The 6,528-nt window shown below is 40.7% G+C and overlaps 1 pseudogene; it reads left to right on the top strand.

The window, feature by feature from the left end:
• The first annotated feature begins 4,122 nt into the window (after window positions 1–4,122).
• On the top strand, window positions 4,123–6,185 carry LOC147884490 (uncharacterized; annotated as a pseudogene).
• Window positions 6,186–6,528: the final 343 nt, after the last annotated feature.

Raw genomic sequence — 6,528 nt, 5'->3', positions numbered from 1 at the left:
GTTGTACAAGAACCTCATCCCTGGACAACCTGGTAAAGGTTTAGTGAGCAACGTGGCACATGGCATGTGCCAAGTGGCAACCCAGCCAAGGGTTACCAATGTGGCACATGGTTAACCTAGCCAAGGGTTAACAAGGTTTGGGTGTGTGTGTTTTTAAAATAAAAAACCTTTTAACGACATGGCACACGAAGCTTAGATAATGGTGGATAAGAAATTATTTATTACATGGTTGTTCCTACAAAGTGTAAAAAATTATAACGTCGGTGCAGTCTTGACAAGCATCTTACTTTACTAAAGAGGAGAATATGCATACCTGCCACCATCCAACAAGAAACCATGATAAGAACCACGTTAACTTAAGTTGGGAAGATAGATTTCATAGACACTCCTCCCTTGTTATCGAGGTCACAATAAATTAGAAACTTAGTCAAAACTTTAACCAACAAAAAGTGCCCATGTGTAAAAGGATGGGTTTATTCAAGTGTGGATTAAATCAAGTACAGGGTTAGGTTGTGTATTTCGAGGAGGAATGAGAAATATTTTAGTTATGAACAAAACAAAGGGTGTATGGAAAACTTTGCTTGGGGGAACTAGTAAGGGAAGGAAACCGTAAAAAAATTAAAAGGGGACTTTATTTATGGTAGTCATAAAGAAAGGGCGATGAGAGTAAAATCAAAGGAAATTGTTTAGCACAGTGAAGTGATGGTATGTGGGGGGGTTTCTTTAAAAAATATTTGGGAGAGTAAGGAAGACTAGATATTTTTAAGGAAAATTTTGGTAGAACTATTGCACCTAGAGTAAGAAATAAGGGTGAGGAGGGAGCAAGGCTTTATACACATTCTATTCTTTGGGCAAGAGGGGGGATGTAGAAGTAGTTGGGTAGATTCCTATGAAATTAAGAGGGGGCAAATGAATTAACAAAACAAGGGGAAACAAAGGGGTTTTAGATTTAATTGGAGAGGGGGGTTGGGGAGAGAAGAATATATACATAATTAGAGAGGGGTCATTTAACAAGGATAAAAACTCAGAGAGGGGGGTGGGGGTGTAGATTAAAAATAAGTAGAGAGGAGGATGGGGGGGGAAATATATATATATACTACTGAGAATATATACATAGAGAGGGGCCATGGATGGAATACATAGAGAAATGGTGGAGGATACCTTATAATATGAGATGAAAAAAGAAAAGTAAGTATTGAAGCTTAAACCTTTAAGGCCAAGGCCACCATGCATAGCAAAAACTCGAGGAGTGCATCAGAGTGAAACTCGAGGGCTACGATGGTTTGATGAGTAGCTGAGCTTCACAGTAATCCAGATGGCCAAACCAGCAAAGCCTCCATAGTGGTCCAAAGACTCCACATGGTCAGCACGTCATTCCGCCCAGGAGTATACTATGAGCCAATGCAAAAGGTACCGCAGCTGTCTAAAAGGGGCAGTAGAAGAGAGCGTGGTCTGTGCGCAGGGGGGAGACTGGGCCGTGCCAGCATCATGTCATGAGTGGAGAGCTTGGAGAAGGTCTGTTTAGTAGAAGGGCTTTTATAGGGTATGAAGAGAGTAGTCAGGAGGATCGGTTAGGAGAGGGGGTCGGGAGTCAAGGTAGGTTAGGATAATAGGTGGACATATATAGTTTAGCGAGGCGGGTCGGCTAGGTGAGCATAAAATGGCATGTAGGTGGGTGGTTTAGAAAGTGCGGGGAGGGGGTCTAAATAGGTGAAGGATTTAAATTTAAAAATATTTTTAAAAATAATTTAGGATTAGGATTAGGGGTTTAATTAAAGGGGTAAATAGGATTAGCAGTTTATTTAAAGGGGTTTAGCAATAGAAGAAAGATTTAGGAGTAGTTTTAGTTAAAGGGGCTAGTAGTAGATTAAATCAAGGGGGTTAGAACTTAACGAAAAAAATTGGAAAAAAATAAGGTAGAAAAAGGGGATAATTTAAGGAAAAGAAGAAATAATTAGGAAAACATTAGGAAAGAGAAGAAATAATTAGGAAAATTAGGGAAAATTTTAGAAAACATCATGAAATAAATAGAGAAAATTTAAAGAAAATAATTAGAAAAAATGAAAAATAATTCGAACTTAACGAGAAAAATATTGGACAAAAATAGGAAGGGGGATAAGTAGGAAAACAAGAAACTAAGAAAAATTTAGGAAAGAGGAGAAATAAATAGGAAAATTAGGAAAAATTAGAAAACATCATAAAATAAATAGAGAGAAAGTACAGGTGGCTGTTTTCAGCAGCAAATATCAAAAAATCCTTAAGGAATTTGGATCTACACTGAACTGAAAGTTTGTAGAGCCATGCATTGGCTACATTTTTGCTTTTGACAATATTTGCATCCAAGCTAAGGTGTGAAAGATATTGACAGTCCAAAACAGTAATTTAAAGAAAATAATTAGAAAAATTTTATTAAATAATTAAGAGGAAAAAATGAATTTTAAAGAAAACACAAAGACAAATTAAGGAGACAGTAATAAAAAACCAGAGAGAGAGAGAGAGAGAGAGAAAGAGAGAGCGAGATAGAGAGAGAGAGAAGGGGGTCAAGGTCTAAAAAAGAGCGGAAATTGTAGGAAGAGTGTGTGTGAGTGTGTGTGAGTGTGTGTGTGTGTGTGTGTAGAGAGAGAGAGAGAGAGAGAGAGAGAGAGAGAGAGAGAGAGAGGAGTTTTTTACTTCGTAGGAGACAATCCCAAGACGCCAAATTTGGCGTATCCGAAGTCGATCACAGGGATCGAACACACACACACAACGACACGAACCAGAGCCTTAACCACCAAGACCCACGCGGGTTTTACTAAACTTGATGGGGAAGGATGGCTTATACACGGTGAGAGAGGAGTTTTTTACTTCGTAGGGAGAGAGAGAGAGAGAGAGAGAGAGAGAGAGAGAGAGAGAGAGAGAGAGAGAGAGAGAGAGAGAGAGCTAGCATGGGGCCAGGGTCTAGATATAAAAGAGAGGAAGGTGTGTGTATGTGTGTGTGTGTGTGTGTGTGTGAGAGAGAGAGAGAGAGAGAGAGATGGGAGAGATGGGAGTGTGTGTGTGTGTGTGTGTGTGTGTGTATGTGTGAGGGGGAGAGAGAGAGAGAGAGAGAGAGAGAGAGAGAGAGGTACCTTGATAGCTCACTCACAAAGTGAGTATCAAAGGGGGGGGGGGGCGGGGGGGTTATATAGGCAAGGGGGTGGGTAGCTTTTCCCAAAAGCATGTTTTTTTTGTTTTTTGAAAAGCTTGTTTATATATATATATATATATAGGAAAATTTTTTAAAAAGGGGATAGGTTTGGTGCCCATAGGAGTGCGCCGGAGCCCTCCTCTGGGCACCAAACATGGCCCTTTTTTTAAAATTTTTCCTTTAAAAAATAAAATTTTTTGAAAATTTTACTTTTTTTAATAATTTTTAAAAAATATCCAAAAAAAGGGTGAAGTTGGCACCCAGAGGGGGGCATCAGCAATTCAGAGTGGATCATGCCAAATTTGGAGTGGAAGGCCGTCGATGGGCACCAACTTTGCCCTTTTTTTGTTATTTTAATAAATTAAAAAAATCAAAAAAGACACAAAATGAAAAATTTTGCATACTTTTTTACCCCCTAGCAAAGACGGCCCTTTTTCAGTTTAGATCTAGTTATGCTGTTGATTTTCCTTCAAAAAGTTTGGAAATCAGGGTTGGTACACAAAAGTTATGTCTATTTTACTCTTTGGCAAAATTTCTATATAATTTTTACGGGTTTTCATGTTTTTCTATAGGCTTGCTTGCCTTTCACACGAATCACCTACACTTTCTAATTGTTGCATAATTGCGATTACTATGCCAAGAGCCAAGATGCTCATTTTTTTGAGGTCTTTAAAAGCCTTTTTTTTGGGGGGGGGGGTTGGAGGTGGGGGGTATAGCTATTTTTTTAAATATTTGACAACAAAGAAATTTAAAAAAATGGCATCTTCACCCTTACACCTATTCTTGCATTAAATACTCATTGAATGCTATTTGTTAGACATCAACTATATAAAGACCCCCTACACCCTCCCCCCCACATCTCTCTCAAGCTCTCGTTCTCTCTCAACTCCTCCTCCATACCCTCTCTCTCTCTCTCTCTCTCTCTCTCTCTCTCTCTCTCTCAGATCCCTCTTGAAATGGCCAGCCCAATTGGTGTAGGATCTAGCAACCTCAATGAACTGTGGATCTATGTGAACTCCCTCTCATCGAAGCCAATGATACGATATGCAAATGGCAGAATCGTTGTGCTAAGTGAGGATGACCCCATGATAGGCAAGGGCATTCGTGTGATGGCCATCATGCATGTAAATGGCCCCGTGCAGACTATGCAAGTGGAAGCCATTCCAGAGAGTGGATTGGGGTCAAGGATGTTTTTATCAAACCTATACATACATATTAATATACAATCTTGGCGAAAGTTTTCCATCTCATTTTTTAAGTTTCACAACATTGGTAGAATATAGCACTTTTTAAAATATTTTCTTTTGAATTTTGAAGAAAAAATACAAATCCTAGCGATACTTTAAATTTTTTTGCATAAAATTTTCAAATCCTAGCGAATGTTTCAAACATTTATTTTTATTAGGGCATATAAACTTTCGATGCCGATATAAAAGTTTAGCTTCTTAATGAAACTAACTTGAAAAAATTCATCCATGATTGGGGTAGTTGTACATGCTGAACACAGAGTTGTCACATGATTGTGTTGGAGAGAGGAAAGAGTGCACCTGCCCATGCTCCACCCACATTAGATCTCACCCAAAGCCTAGCCAATTTGAGGCAGAGACCATGTGAGTTGGACCCATCATTTTGAGCATGAGGGAAGGTAGCCATTGCACAAGCTACACCCACAATAGATCTCACGACTAGCCCAGGAAGCCCAAACTCAAAGGCCCCACCGAGTTCAAGCCATGTTGAACAAGCATTAGGAGGCCATGGCATGGTACTGATTGATGATAACAATGATATAGTAGCCGCAATGGAGGGTCCTCAAGCAGTCATTAGCATGTCGTCGTACATCAGGTCATCTTTCGGGGGACATCATCAATTGCTTCATCAACTATTGCACAATTCAACCACAGTGGAGAAGTTGATGGAAGTTCCAACAATGTACAATAGGAATGTTGTGTTTGAACTACCACCCACGCCACATGGAGCGAGTGCACTGGATGGCATGGAGCAAATGTATGATGGCCATTGTTGGACGAAACCAATGTCAACAACAATGACATTTCCTAGAAAAGTTAGTCATAGTAGGTGTGTTGGGGAACTAGAGTGTACAAACCCCCTTTGCTCCGACAGGTCAATTAATGGATTTTTGAACCGCACTACATGGATAGGTCAGTCCATAGCACACCCATTGCCGAGAAATTGAGTTAGAGAACGTTGACTGTGTCTCTTTGATTGCATGTTATAGTCTTCTCTCGTTAGGTGTAGGAAAAATGAACAACAACATTCTAGCTATTGGAATGTCTACTACTGGCTTGGGAACCTTGGCCTGTTTCTTTTGCAAAAGGTCCCCCATTCTTTTGAAGCAATGCGAATGTGTGGCATTCTACATGATGGCGGGGCCCAAAATGACGAGACTCTTTTCCCACGTGGGCATGCATAATCATGAGGTGCAAAGAGGTACCTGTAGAGCCCACATAAAAGACCTTAGGTGCATGGCCGAAGAGATGGTGAAAGACTTTAGTGCAACAGGTCCCAGACACCTACAAATGGTAGTCGCAAAAAAAATAGTCTCAAGTGCCCTCATTCGTGACCCGGGCATCTCCCTTACGGATAATGAGTTGATGGCAATGCTTGAGAAGTTGGAGCCTCTTGTCCAAACGCACAGGTAAACCATACAGTGCCAAGCCAATGGCAACTACACGCAAATGTGTTTTCTTTTCATTCTTAGAAGCAACATAACGCGTAGTCGAATTGACAACTTGGCTCAGGTTCAAGCATATGGTATGTGGTGCTCAAGCTAAAAGTGATGAAGGCATGGATTCCAAGCTCTTATAAAGCTTTCCATGGGAGCCTCTTCCCTGGTCAAGCGGTCCATGATGAAAGTAGATGCTTTATCTTCAAGATGTCGACAACAGGGCCTGCTTCGGGGGTAGATCTGGTGAGCCGCATGTGCCGCACTGGTGGTGGAGATCTAGAAATAGTTGGATATGTTTTGACCATGTACGGTGCATATGCGGGTGGACAATGATGGTTGCTCACGTATATGATCCTAGGTAAGGCAAATGCTAGTATTCCTACATTCCTTCTAGCATCAAAAGGATGATGCTTATGCCTAACTTTAGTTGTAGAATGCAGCGTCCAAGAGTTGATGACTATTGCCATGTGCGAGATGAAAGAGGAGGACATTGAGGCTTAGATCATTTTCTAGTCAAAGATAAATGATGTCATGGAGAAGTGTGGGCACCCCACTGTGGACTTTAAAGGCTTCATGGTAGACGAGGATAGGTGCATTTTACATACAAACCATGACGTCTATCTCTTCATTCCCAATCGGCCTCTTCTTGGCACGAACTGGAGGGTAGTACGAATAG

Source organism: Dipteris shenzhenensis, chromosome 27, assembly GCF_047967505.1.
Source record: "Dipteris shenzhenensis isolate YYH24624 ecotype China chromosome 27, Dip_SZ_1.0, whole genome shotgun sequence".
NCBI classification, from domain to species: Eukaryota; Viridiplantae; Streptophyta; class Polypodiopsida; order Gleicheniales; family Dipteridaceae; genus Dipteris; species Dipteris shenzhenensis.
This window is presented reverse-complemented; position numbering and strand designations above follow the sequence as displayed.